We start from the raw sequence: 15,387 nt of genomic DNA, 5'->3' as shown, positions 1-15,387 counted from the left end.
AATGCCGAGTAAAATTTATCTGTTTGAAATGGAATTCCGACATAAAGATCATATATCTGTTTCATTTCTTTTTTTGACAACTTGTTCGCCGAATTCGAAATATCAACTAAAGCATTTTCAATGAATTCCATTTTGAATTTCAGCTGAGTTTGAATTTCTGAATACATATCATTGCGGATCGTTACAATTAAAAAGTTTCCCTTCTTGTCAATTTTATCAGACAAAATATTTTCCATAAAAATTGTTGTTGTTTCCCACTGTTCTATCTCTGAGTTCCTGAAAACAAAATCTCCGAAGAGATTGTCTACAAAATAAGCAGTATCTTTGGTTTGTTTCTGTTTTCCACACAATTCCTTTAGACCCATGACAACCTTCTCATGTTTATTATGGGACGTTTTCAGTTCTTCCAAGAGATGTTTAGCTATCGTCGTTTTACCATCTCCCGGGTTTCCTTTTATAAAAACATATTTCTTTTCGAACAAAACTTCTCTTGCTTTCTTGTAGGCCCGGGTTTTTATAAATGATTCCTTCAAAATGTCCTTCTCTAGATATTGAAAAAAAAAATTAAGTCGGATAAACTCTAATCAAATTAAAAATGATTTTTTTTTCAAGATGTCTTTCGTAATTAGATTAGGCTAATATTTCCCTAGCATTTTCTATGATTTTTTTAGTATTGTGAGAGCATTGTTTTTAAACACATTTAAATGTCATATCTTAAAGTTTCGTCAAATACTGTTTTTACTAGAACATGTACCTGTTCCATGCTAGAAGGTTATAAACATTGACTTGGGCTTCATTTCCAACTCTGGCTCAAATTAAAATTGTACTCCAAAGAGTACGTGGTCAAGTTGTCAGGTTATAAAAAAAAAATTTGGAGTACGTACTACTTAGAGTATGCACTCGAAACTGTTAAACACGCACTCAAACTTTTTTTTTCAATTATGGAAGCAGTCTTTTCAGAACTCTTCCGTAATGGCGATGCCCATATATTTATGTTGGTGGTTGATTGTGGCAGTATTCCAATAAATATAATGGTAAGTGAATACGTTTTTTCACTAAGTTATTTTTTTCTTAGATATTCTTTTGAAATTATATATAATTTTTGCAAAACATAAAGGGTTGTATTGGTTTAGTGTGTGAACAAACGGTAAGCATCAATATCGTCTTCGTATACATTATACAGCAGAATATAACAAAAAGGTAATATTGCAGAGAATGATATCTAGAGGCTCCTTTCTTCAAAAAAAAGTTTTTGAAAAGGAAGTGAAGACAAAATGATCTTAAGATGTGGAGACCAGGTAATACAGTAAAATTCGGTAAAAAACAAGTTTTACTGTAATTGCTGCATTTCATTGAGAGGAGGTGCTGTTTGGAGATTTTAAGGGTTCGGATGGAATGGGAGGCTAATCGGAGACAGGGCTGGAAGGACCTTGTACATTTTTTAAATGCGTAAAGATTTTTTCCAATAAAGAACAACTGTTATCAAAATGATCTGATGATAAGTGGAATCGTTTTAATTCCTAAGTAAATAGCCTATGTAAGGGGTTGGGTAAATTAGAATAAGATTTTTTTGTATCAGAAAATAATTTACCAAAATATTCAAATCATCGTGTATACAAAATGCACTTTTCACATGTTCTATTCAATTTATATGTATATCTTTGTGCACCGGAAAATGTAATTTAATGTTTGATGCCCTTTCTGAAATACTGTAGCTGATTGATGCATGTATAGAAAATAACTTTTTTTAAGATAATTAAAAAGAGGAAAAACGAAACCGTAATTTTATGTGTAAGGCTTTTTTTGTAGACAATTCATTAACAGCAAAAGATCTCCTGAGGAGTGCAGAAAAAAAAAAATGCTAAACGTAGGAAAAAGTATATTCATTCCATACCTACATGTATTTTAAACCCAAGAATGTCAGATTCTAAAAGAATGTTAAAGTCTTTTCAGAGTAAGAGTTTTAGTGAAAAAAGAATATCACTGAAAGACTACTGAAATGTGGAAATTTCGATGATATGGAAATGCTGACATAGTTGTTGAATGACTAATACATGTAGTTGTCAAAAATTACCAATCAAGTTAAAGAGTAATTATAAAAACCACTTTTTTGTTTGTTTTTACCCGCAACATCTCTAAATCAGGAAATTGTCAAGCATTTAATCTGACGACATAATCATTTTTATAGAATAAATATGTTTTTGAATCAAGTACACATTTCACATAACATATCACCATGGGAATATAGAATGTTGTCAAATAGTATATACCTTATTACTTTATAACAATTTTTTTAGCTTCAAAAGCCAAGGAGAATTACATTTTTAAAAAGAATGCAGGAAGACTCGTAGTGGCCGAAAGGAGGTGGAATTGTCAAAGACAGAAGAGGTCCTTTTTCAAAGAGAGGATGGAAGTCTTGGCATTTTTGGCCTAGAAGGAGGCTTTGACAGTAATGGTAAGGATGATAAGAGCTACATGTATTAGTTTTTTCCCGCGTTTCGTAGAATAGAGGGAAAACATTGCATGATTTGAATGTATTTTATTGGAATTGCTTGTCAATGATAGGCATGGCCAAAGGAAGGCCAATGAGAAGGCCGTATTCAGTAAGGTGTTTGGGTCATTCTAAGCCAGTGCTCTTCAGAACCACACGTGTTTATATATATACCCGCAACATTTCTAAATCAGGAAATTATATATATACCCGCAACAGAACCACACGTGTTTATATATATACCCGCAACATTTCTAAATCTATATAATCTAAATTTTCTAAATCTATATATATATATATATATATATATATATATATATATATATATATATATATATATATATATATATATATATATGATATACATCATGTATAAATAAATATACCAGTAATAAAGGTAACATATTTTAATTTTGCTTCACCGTACATGTACATATTGTATAATGTTTATGCATTTCAAGTACTGCACACCGAATGCACGTCCGGCATTCATCCTTGAGACATTATTTACATAGCGGCGGACTCAGGTTTTCCATAGTTACCAGTCTATGGTTTTTTCCTGGGCGGTTTTTAATGTCTGCGATAGGGGTGTAATAAATAACATTAACATAGTTTACAAATACATTGCAGTACAATGTAATGTATGTCAGATAGTTATGTATCGTTATCAAAATAAACGCCAGCTGCTCCCACTAAGCTAGCATATGCGTTGTATTATTTGAGGTGTAGTCTGTCAAATAATGAGTGGAGATTATACGTAGTATGTAAATATCTTATTAAACAATATAGTTAATTTAATTGATCACTGCTAGACATGAATACTCTTGTGTTTATATCAGTCATAGTTTAAACTAACAGAGACTCTAAGAAAAGTTAAAATGGCGGAGGTGAATAATCTTGATAAATGCTCAACAGAAGCAATGAAAAAAAAATGGCAAAATATACAACACATATTTTTCTTAATAACTATTATCTTAAGCTTAAAAAATGTCATCAGGTTTTTAATTAGAAATAGATGCATTGATTATGATTAAAATTGAATGATATTCAAGTATATCATTGTTTGAATCTGAGTCGGCAAATAATGATTTTCGCCCTATATTTCAACAGCAGCTCACGATCAATCATCTTCAAAGACTAAATTCAACAGAAAAAAAAAACAAAGATGAGATAAAGTTGTTGAACCACGGTTACACAATTTAGTATATCTTAGTTATAAGCTCTGAGCCTTTTCCGATCATCTCTTTACTGTGCCCATTGGTCTCTTTATCTGACTTTTGTTAAATTTACATGTCTCCTGCTTTAGACCCACTTAGCCAATATTAACCAACCTTGTCACCAACCTTGATTAAAACTGATAAGATCAATGCAGATGTTTAACCTCATCTTTAAAAAGGACAAAAATCGAGGAATGAATTCAATAGCTGCGCCAGTTATGCTGTATAACCTGGATTCGGTCGGTTTTCCCGTTATAAAGCATGACGCACGTGTAAACTCATCCATTATTTTTATAATTCAATTCTCTATCATTATATGTAACGTAAGATTATTTCCTTCCAAACTCAGGAAAAAATCCTTCAAGTCCTTTTCAGGAACAAGCACGGCAGGGTCACGCAGCACAGGTAATGCTACAAAAGGAGGCGGGGCGTAATTTATTTGGGAAATATTTACTATGATATCACACAAAACTCAGACAAAACTAAATATTCTATTAAAAAATACTACAAAATTAAATGATTTTAACCTTCGCAAGCTATTTGAAAAGTGCAGCAATCCTGAGGAAATCTGAAAAAATGTATTTAAAATTTCTATAATTAATGCAAACTGACAAGCAAAAAAAAAATTCTCTTTCGAATATCATTTTATCAATTGAATGGTAAAGCCTATATATGATCACAGCATTTTCAAAAACTACAATGAATGTTGAAAATGTATATAGACTAAACTTTGTTGTGCCTTGAAGTTTATAGATGACCTCAATACTGCACGTTTTGTGCTAAAATCACGTGACTGTCACATCTTAAAGAAGATGTTACAACAAGTCTAAATAAGAAATCTAATTGCCCTAAATATGTATTTAATATCTATAAATTCTTCTATCCGATATAAATAAAGTATTCAAAAAAATTATCGACATCGTGATTAAGAAAGAATTGTTTTATCATAAAAAATATCGTTGATATTTCCATTGCACATCCTAACTATACTGCAAATAATAGGAGTTAAAAAAATTAAACTGCATTGAGAAGCTATATGCATCATATGACATTCCAAACGTTGCAATATTCGATCTTTTCGTATACTTTTTTTGTATTGTATAATTTTCCATTTGTATTATACAATGTCTATTTGCATTCTATAATTTTCCATTTGTATTGTATAATTTTCCATTCGTATTGTTTAACATTTCATTTGTATTGTATGATTTTTCATTTATATTGTAAGTTTTTATATATATTATAAAAGATTTTAAGATTAGTCCAAATTTTTAAAGGTATAACCTATGTCGGAAAAGTGTTTGTCATATGATTTTCAAACCTTTCAAAATGATAAATTAGCACTCGCTTATCAATCAGTTAAAATTATATATGGTATATTTCCTTGTTATTAAATGTAATGCAGCCTTTGCAACTTGGTATGATAATTTTACATTGCATATTTTCAGCCATTGTTAGGGGTACTGGGCATAAAGAGAATATAGAAATCACAAAAATACTTCTTCAAACATCGTCGTTTATATGAACTGAACTGTATTAAGCAATATTATTCAAGAATAAATTCTTTTTTATTCAACTGATATAAGAAATTAAGTCCACATCTCAACGAATATAGGCAAATGTGCTCAATTTTTTTTGAGTCAATATACCACCTAAATTTGTATATATTTTTCAAAAGTCTTTGTCGGAATATTTTCAATTTTTAATATGATGAAGAACATACCCAAATTATTACAAAAAGTGATTAAAATATATACCTTTCCCCGCAAACTGAGAGATACTCTTTTTATCAGTACTTCTTTTGTTGACCTTTTTGCACTTGCACAGGATAATTATTATAAGACTGTTTTTGGGGTTACATTCAGATTTACAATGTGAATATTTATCAGAAGATGTATTTTTTTTTATTTAAAAAGATAATATTTGAGGGAAACATTATTTTTATACACGAACCATTATGAATAATTAATAAATAATTATGAAAAGGAATGCACGTCATTTCATGATAGACATTACAAAGTTTATACACAATCTTTAGCAGATCTTTGACTCAGACACATTTCATCAAGATGTCGTACTATTTAGATTTTTAGGATTTTTGCATTCCTTCCAATAGTCGCATGCCATTCACATTATCACAGTTGTTTAACTTCATTACATGAGACAGTTTTGGATTAAAGCCGTAAAGTACGGGAAAAAGTAACATTAAATCAATTATGACGTCATAATGGATCTAGCACCAAAAAGACGGACTAAACTCATAAACTCGATATGACGCCATACGACGTAGGTTCTACGTTAAGATGAGCTTAGAATTAGAACCCAAAAGTAATGAAAGAAATGTCCGAAAGATCAGTGACAAAAAGATGCGTTTTTTTCAGCAAACAGGGTATTTTATGCTTTGGGGGCATTCATGGTAACGGATATAAAAGTACATCTTATTGGCTGCCTTACCATTGTCTTGCCACCTACGCCTGTACATAGTTCTGTCCGTTGACCTATGAACCCCGACATGGCACCACCCTCCAATCAAGGTAAACCAATGATGGTATCATCTATGGGCCCAATCCCCATCTCTGCACCACAGGAGTTCTAGTTCTGAGGTGTTTTACTTATGTACTTAAAAGTTTCCAATTTTATTACTCTTGGTCAAGAATCTTAATAGTAACTTTGAATTTCTGTTCAAATTTTATTACTTAGTATAGATGGGTTCTTTGGTCTATTCTGTTCAATTCCATTACAAGGATTTTACAAAATTATAGATCATTGTACCAACATCAAAATCCAGTTTGTTCTAACAAGATAATTAGAGTTCATGAAATTAAAGTCCTTTTTCCAATTATAAAGCCGCTGCATGTGGTACACTATTAATGTCCATCCTTGTTTTATAAACTTTTATTTTACTGTCACTTATAACTAAAATGATTAAGGTATGAATATATTCTAAGTTTAAAATGTTCAAATAAAGCGTCCGTTGTAAACCATATGGGTTTACAGACCACCTGCTGATTTTTATGTTGGTCAAATGCATTAAATATAGTAAGACCAAAAAAAGAAATTATTTGCTTCCTGTAACCCGAACGACCCATTGCAGCTGAGTGGATTTTTTTCGTCCAAATCTGTTTTTTACCAATAATGTTAATTGTAGCTTTATTTTAGATATAAAATACTTCAACCTAGAAAATATTCATATGAGGACTAATGGTCATTATTATATCATCCAGCATTCCCCCACAGCTCTTTTGAAGTTTGTTTTCTGTCTTTAGACAACCATGTTCGGTGTCTACTGTAAATATCACACAGGGTTAGTTCAGACAAGGGATGTACATGTATGACCCCTTTTATTTAGGCATTTATGGAAAGTCAATATGAATGTTTTAAACTGAAAACTTGATTCCGTGTCAATATGTGAGGTCACACAATAGCAAAAAAAAAAAAAAAAAAAAAAAAAAAAAAGAAGAAAAAATATCACTACCAACCGACTCTTGATTTTTCGGGAATGTTATAGGAAACAAGCATTAGTTTTTTTTATTGCTTAATGATTGATTTATTTTTTAATATGCACCAGGATTGCAGCACTTTTAAATGGCTTAATACTTTTATAAATGAATCAAATCAAACAAGAGAAACATCGCATCCAATGTAACAGTGTCTTAAATATCTACATATATTTTTAATTTGATCATAAAATACATTTTTACGTCGTGAAATGAAATATGGAGGTAACGAACATTAATCAAGCTCTTAAGTCCATTGAAACAATACTAATAGGGAGCAGAGAAGCACAGACCTCTAAAAATATTAGAGGTGGGATTGGGTGCCATGGAGGAGTAAACATCCCCTGTCGACTGTTCACTCCCGCCGTTTGCTCCTTGTCATGATTGGGAAACGGAAAAATCTTTAGACAATTCACTTTGTAACAAGAGACCCGACGGCCTTGAATCGCTCTTCTGATAAACTGTACAACTTATCATTTCTATTTGAAGCCTCCAAGTATCCTGTATATTTAGATAAAGCCTTGAAATTCCAAAAGTAGGTCATCATGACCTATATTTTAGATGAAACACTCAGAGAACCCAAGATGATTCTAAGCCAATTAGTACCTGAGAGTAGGTCATGGTGACCTACTTATCACTTGTCATTCTCTGAGGATCCAAGATGCATCAACTAAGTTTGATGATTCTAAGCCAATTAATACCTAAAATATTTTTAAAATTATAAAAATGAAATTTCAAAAGTAGATCAAAGGGGTGACCTACTTCTCAGAATATCTGAAAAATATCGCATATGCTATATTATTTATTGAAAGTATTTTGAGGACAAAAGATGCATTAACTGACAAAGTTTGATGATTCTAAGCCAATAAGTACCTGATATATTTAAATAAAGCCATACAATTTCAAAAATAGGTCATAGTGACCTTTTCAGTCGACTAACTCTGCGGACCCAAGATGAATCAACTGACAATGTTTGGTGATTCTAAGCCAATTAGTACCTGAAATATTTAAATAAAGCAATAAAATTTCTAAAGTAGGTCGCAGGAACCTACATTTCAGTCAACTTACTCCGAGAACCCAAGATGCATCAACTGACAAAGTTTGATGATTATTAGCTAATTTGTACCTGAAATATTTCATTGTAGCCATAAAATTGAAAAGTAGGTCATGGTGACCTACTTTTCAGTAGACGTACTCCAAGGACCCAAGATGCATCAAGTGACAAAGATTGATGATTCTAAGCCAAAGAGTACCCGAAATATTAAATACAGCCATAAAATTTCAAAAGTTGGTTACGAAGACCTACTTTTCAGTTGTTGTACTCAGAGGACCCAAGATGCGTCAACTGACAAAGTTTGATGATTCTATGCCAATTAGTACCTGAAATATTTAATTAAAGCCATAAATTTTCAAAAGCAGGTCACGGTGACCTACTTTCCAGTTGTCGTACTCCGAGAACCCAAGATGCATCAACTAAGTTTGATGATTCTAAGCCAATTAGTACCTGAAATATTTATTTAAAGCCATAAATTTTCAAAAGTAGCTCACAGTGACCTACATTTCAGTCAAATAACTCCGAGGACCCAAGATGCATCAAATGACAATTTTGATAATTCTAAGCCAAATAGTACCCAAAATATTTAATTATAGTCATATAAATTGAAGAGTAGGCCACGGTGACCTACTTTTCAGTCAACCTACTCCGAGGACCCAAAATTTTGATGATTCTAAGCCAAATAATACCCGAAAATATTAAATACAGCCATGAAATTTCAAAAGGAGGTCACGGTGACTCTACTTTTCAGTTATCGTACTCCGAGGACCCAAGATGCATCAACTGACAAAGTTTGATGATTCTTAGCCAAGTAGTACCCTAAATATTTAAAAATAGCCAAAAAATTTCAGAAGTAGGTCACGGTGACCCACTTTTCAGTTTACGTTTTTCAAGGACCCAAGATGCATCAACTTGCAAAGTTTTATGATCATAGGCCTTGAAATGTCCAAATTATGCCTCTAAAACGCTTTGAAATCGAGTGTCTGCAAAGTGCAAAAAGTAGGTCACTGTGACCTACTTTTTAATAAATATTTTTTACGACGCCAAGATGCATCATCTTACAAGATTGAATTATTCTAAACCTTTCGGTATTTGAAGAAATGACCTTAATTGTTTTGAAAAAGATAAGCCATAAAATACAAAAAGTACATGTAGGTCAATGTGACCTACTTTTTTGTCGACGAACTCCGAGGACCCAAGACACATCTGACAAAGTTTGATTATCATAGGCCTTAAATTGTTAAAAATATGTCCCAAAATCATTTTGAAAAAAAATAGGCGCAAAATTTAAAATGTAGGCCAACGTGACTTACTTTTGAGTCAACATAATATGAGGTCCTTAGATGCTTTAACTGACAAGAATTGATGATCCTAGTCCTTACAGTAAGCAAAATATCAATGTTTTAACAAAACATAATTTTTAGTCAATTTTGAAGTGACCTTGAGACCAAGCCCTTTGCCCCATGGCGATTCCCCGTGCATATTTTAATTCACCACATATCCTAATCCTTTTGTGTAAATTTGGTGATAATCCGCCCAGTGGTTCTTGAGAAGAAGATTTTTTTAGCAACGAACACTTTTGTTTCTATTTTCCTAATTATCTCCCCTTAATTAAGGGTCACAACCCTAGTTTAAGTACAAACGGAAGCCCTTGGGCCAAGGATACCCTGTGACAAATTTGACAACAATTGGCCAAGGGGTTCTTGAGTTATGGCCCATATTCTAAAAAGTTTATGCACACCGCACAAATGGCCATAGCATTAGCTCCTTGAGCCTTTGGCTCAGAAGAGCTAACACTGGCTACAGTAAGTATGACAAAAAGTCAGTCAGCATTCGACTTAATGATAGACTGCATTTCCTGACATGGTCATTGTATCGACCATTGAACTTGCTAAATGATGACATTTAACCAGTGCCTAGAAACCTTGAAGTAACTAAGAATTGTAGGATGGGTGGGACTGAAGTGTTCCATGGAGATGGATGAGACAAGTCTGGCAGCAGACACAGGAGATTCATAATTCTGTGTGGAATCTGTGCCTTGCAAAGACATCATCCGCTGATAATTCCTCCAGTGAGTTTAATCTGTTCCGGAAATTGCGCGAAACTCGTTTCCTGTGTACTTATACATGTATATAACCTACATTTCGAGTATGTGTTCCCTCTCAAAATTTCGAAACAGCTTTCGAACTATATTAAGAGCCAGAGCTGGAGCCAAATTTTATGAAAATTGATTATTTCGATTGATACTCCACTCCAAGTCTCTTTTTTGAGCCAGAGTTGAAGCTGGAGCCCGAGTTGATGTTTATTACATCCTAGCCAGATATATCTATACAAACCCCGATTCAAATAAACATCATGAGTCTGATTGAACGATAAAGTGTTAATACACCTCTCTGAGAAAGATTTTTTAAATACCAATATGCTGATAGCATTTGTCTTCAAGAATCTTAAAATTTCTAATCAAAATGAAGATATTAAAAAAAAAAAAAAAGAAAAGATTTTAATTCAGTATCACTTTCAACCATTTATATGATTACATATTACTTTATCACTGTTAACAGATTTACATAGTACCCTGGAGATCGTTTTCTTTCACCGTGACCATGTATCTTAATAATGTAATATGTGATTTTTTGTATTACATTTCCATGAAATTTTGAGTATAATTTCTTTCACATATGTGTGAAATATAGATTTAAATTACCCGTCTTTCGTATATGTATCTTTACAGCCTCATTTAACAAAATTACTTACGGAGAAGATGATCCTGTTCTGGATCCATATTACCCTCGTTGTTTACATTCATTTTGCGTCGAAATTTTATAAATAAGGCACACAGAAGAATGACAATCAAAAGGATGGGTACGATTACACCTAGTAAGATCGGTATATAGGATGATGGTGTAAAAGGTATAGAGAAAGACACATCTGTGCTACTGTAAAGAAACAACATAAATACAAAGGTTAACATGAGAGAGAGAGAGGAGAGAGAGAGAGAGTATAGGATATTTACTTTCTTGTTTTATTCCGACATGACTCCACTGCTTCGTAGCAACGCCTTTGTTTGTCAATGGCCAAACATTCCTGATCTAGCAAAACAGCAAATGGATATTTTATTTTTTTTAAGTCCAGTGTATACAATCTATCTTTAAGAAATCAAAGATATGCACGCTGTGTTACATTAATTATTTCATAAAACTTAAAATTATTTCATTCAAAAACCAATAGTTAATTTGGCAGCTACACAAATATTCATACATTTGTATATTTCACTGCTGAAATATGGTTTTTCGGGACAACCATGGATGAAGTCTGTGCACCATACTTGGTTAAGATAGCCAGAATTTGTGAGGTATAAACAGGTCCCTTAAAGAGAAAATAGGAAGTATGCAAAAAGGATTTGCTTTAGTAATAAATTACTATAGCTAGTTACGTGTATATTATATTACGAGATGTACGTATGTCAATTGATGGATCGTTATATAGATTCCTAACCTTTAAAGTGTACTTCCTTTTTAGTGATGTATAATGTATTTAATTTCTACGAAATCGCTGATTTGCGCAGAATAATTACTGGATGGTAACCCCAAAACCGCCAATGTTTACAAAACTCTTTACAAATTAGTTCAGTTTCCGTTCTCAGATAATTCATGTTAATGACGCTCGACGGCGCTTTTTTAAAATTTTGTTTTTAATATACTACTATGTGTATGAGAGTGGACGTAACCATTGCTTCCATATGTACACACAGGCCACGTGAGACACACAAACCTGATAACTTCTATTTATAGAATGAAGAGAAATTGTATTGTCTCGCCATATGTGCCTAGGAAATTCACACTAACATGTATAATATGTCAAGCATCCGACCTTGTAAAGGAGATTTTGTGATATTTAGCATATTAGATTAAATTTTAAATTGAGGCCCATAGACCACATTGCTCACCTGAGTCAATATGGCCCCGACTGTTCTTCAGAAACAGATCGATTTCTTCTCCAATACATTCAAAAGTAGAGCTTTGATTGACTGTTCTAGCCACAACCTACTCCCAGATGTCATGTTTTGAACGAAATTGAATATATACTAAGGAAGCTTCCATAATCATATGACTGTTCATGGCCTTACTGTTCCATTTTAAAAATGTCAACCACCCTACCCCGGGAATGGGGTAAGGTGGGATTGTTATTCCCGATTGTTACCCCACGCTACCCCAGGGGTCTTGATTTGAACAAACTTGATTCTACACTACCTTAGGATGCTTCGAAATCCATATCATTATGTCTAATCGTGGCTTTGTTGTTCTTGAAAAGAAATCTTTTATAGTTTTTCCCTGTATATTCGTATGTAAAATATTGTTCTTTTATTGTGGCCCCACCTAACCCCTGGGGATCATGATTTAAAGAAACCTGAATCTATACTACCTAAGGATGCTTTCATATCACTTACTAAATGTGGCTTTGTTGTTTTGAAGGAGAAAATTTTTAACGATTTTTCCTACATATTCCTAATTTATGTGAAAATTTGACAACTCCCCCCCCCCCCCCCTTGTAGCCCACCTACCTCAGGGGATCACGATTTGAACAAATTTGAATTTACACTATGTAATAAAGGTTTCACATAAGTTTCAACTTCTGGCCCAATGGTTCATGAGATTTTTAAAAAGATTACACCAAAGTTCACTAATTCTTAATTATCTCCCCTTGAAAGAGGGAGTCGCCCTTCATTGGAATAAATTTGAATCCCCTTTATCCAAGGATGCTTTATGCCAAGTTTGGTCAAAACTGGCCCAGTGGTTCTGAAGAAAAAGTCGAAAATGTGAAAAGATTACAGACGGACAGAAGGACAGACGGGGGAACAGCTAGACTGACTTCAGATAAAATGTGATCAGAAAAGCTCATTTGAGTAAAAAAAAACGTAAATGGAAAAATAAACAAGAACCACTATAAATGAAGTAAACGGATTGCGAATTGTGAGCTAAAAACATTGAACAGAGATAATCTGGAGGAAGATGTTCCAATAATTTCAAATGCGGATAATGAACTGCAGTATCCTGGCACCGAGGTTATACAGTGTTTTACAGAGAAGATTAAAGGTAAGCTTTACCTGTGTTTTAAATACATTTAATAACATTTCGCATGATACTGGTCACTGCTCAATATACAAGCCCGGCTCTGAGTAATTTGATTGTTATAAGAAAGCATACCACTTTGATAAAGTCCGATCTGTCTGTTGTAGCAGAATTCTAACAACGCTGTCGTCTGCTGATTAGGGACGCAGTGGTACGTACTCCTGCCGTTGACGTCAACAGGGCAGCGTCGTGACGTTGATGACGTGTTCCATGACGCTTTGTTTCTTGGACATTGCCCCACAGTATAGGCAATAATTAGATTTTTTGAACCAGACATATTTTCAGGACCCTATGAGTGAAAAATGAGATTTTCATAATCTAGCACATTTATTCTAAATAACAGAACAAATACAAGCAAATATTTCACTTACTACTTTAGGTTTAAGGAAAAGCAGATTACGTTTTATCATGGAATTTGGCTTAAGACCTTTATTTCATTTTTTTTTTTCCGAATCGGAATGCAAAGTTCACAAAGTTACGAAAAGTTGATGGTTCCTTTTGAGTTTGAAAATCTGACGCGAAGCTATCTTCATTACTTTGATACAGAAAAGGATTGTGAAAGAGCGGAACGCTTTTGTCAAGTAGAGTTGGAAATTACCATTTTCTGACTGAGTTCTTCATCATATGACGGAAAAGTTTGTAAATTGTACCATCAGTTTGAAAAAAAATTCAATACTTTAAAGATGATAAGGCTGTTAATTTCTTGGGCTGGAATTAAGACAGTGAATGAGCCGCCGAATAGGGAAAACACAGTTGTATTTAGCCGTGGAAATATTACACTTGATTTTTGACATTACATGATGAAAATATGATCAAATTTATATGTTTTAACTTCAAAAAAGAGCATTGATAATTAAATTGTGAGGATATTTAGAAAAACCACAATAATTATGAATATTACACGTGTAATTTATAACGATCACATAATCATGAATTCATGAATAAAGTGCACAGCATTTCTCCATTTGCCGATTAACGATGCAAATCAACATTCAAGACGAAATCCCAAAATAAAGTTACCAGAAAGTAAGAAATTAAGACTGAGAAAGACGCCGAAAAATGGAGTCCACGCGTGAGCACATACACAAAATTTGTCGATTATAGGCCTACAAACGCTACACGTGCAAGGAAAGTACATGGCAAGTCCGTTGCGAGAAGATAATACGTATCTATTCGCCGAGATTCATTTTTATTATATACCCAAGAGTGTATCACTCAATTTTACTGTAGATTTCGTACAATCACGTGACGGTGTGATCCGACTTTCCGACTTTCCGGATCACCACACTGTGGTTTTCTGAATCCATATCACCTCTCTCTGAAATTGATGACGTAGTACACAGAAGCATGACGTTATTTTTCATGCGCATCAAAAAGTTCCTAGACAAAATGCTTTGTTTAATGGAAAAATCTTATATAATTGATCTCAAAAGTTTTTTAAAACTATATTTTGCTAGTTGTAAGGGGGTATATAATAAATTTATCATTATAACAGTAACTTGATCCGAAGAGCCGTATCACGTCTCGTTGACAGGCGCGGATCATCAGATCAAACTCGACGCTTCGCGTCTCGTTTGATCTGATGATCCGCGCCTGTTAACTCGACGTGATACGACTCTTCGGATCAAGTTACTGTTATAATAATGTATATTTATCATATACTTATAGTAGTGTATAACCCATGATACATGTGTTTTGGACTTGCTGAGACAGCTGCTAAAGTAAATGTATGAGCAAGGAGGTGTATTGATCTCAAATTTAAACCATCATTTTTGTAAATGTGTACTTTAAGAAAAAAAAATTGTATTTCATTGTCAAAGAATGGTTTTTTGTGCACTAAAACTAACGTATTAAATCTGGATTTTTGAAAATAATTAAATATTGGTAAAATATTGAGATAACCATTTCTTTAAACAAATACCACAAATAATGATGCAAGTCACTTGAGGGAGTTAATTCTTCGTTACGTAGAACATAACAAAACATATTATGTTTTATT

The 15,387-nt window shown here is 33.1% G+C and overlaps 1 long non-coding RNA gene across 1 annotated transcript; it reads right to left on the bottom strand.

The window, feature by feature from the left end:
- Nucleotides 1-11,130: 11,130 nt before the first annotated feature.
- LOC133180848 (uncharacterized) lies at nt 11,131-13,663 on the bottom strand. The gene is made up of 4 exons (XR_009720401.1): nt 13,464-13,663; nt 11,518-11,625; nt 11,273-11,348; nt 11,131-11,195 (listed from the first exon to the last, which is right to left on the bottom strand). It is a non-coding gene; the product is annotated as an uncharacterized LOC133180848 (long non-coding RNA).
- Between the last annotated feature and the right edge of the window lie 1,724 nt (nt 13,664-15,387).

The sequence above is a fragment of the Saccostrea echinata genome, unplaced genomic scaffold (assembly GCF_033153115.1).
Source record: "Saccostrea echinata isolate AGI-Se365-2 ecotype Australia unplaced genomic scaffold, CSIRO_AGI_Sech_v1 ptg000007l, whole genome shotgun sequence".
Classification (NCBI taxonomy): Eukaryota; Metazoa; Mollusca; class Bivalvia; order Ostreida; family Ostreidae; genus Saccostrea; species Saccostrea echinata.
This window is presented reverse-complemented; position numbering and strand designations above follow the sequence as displayed.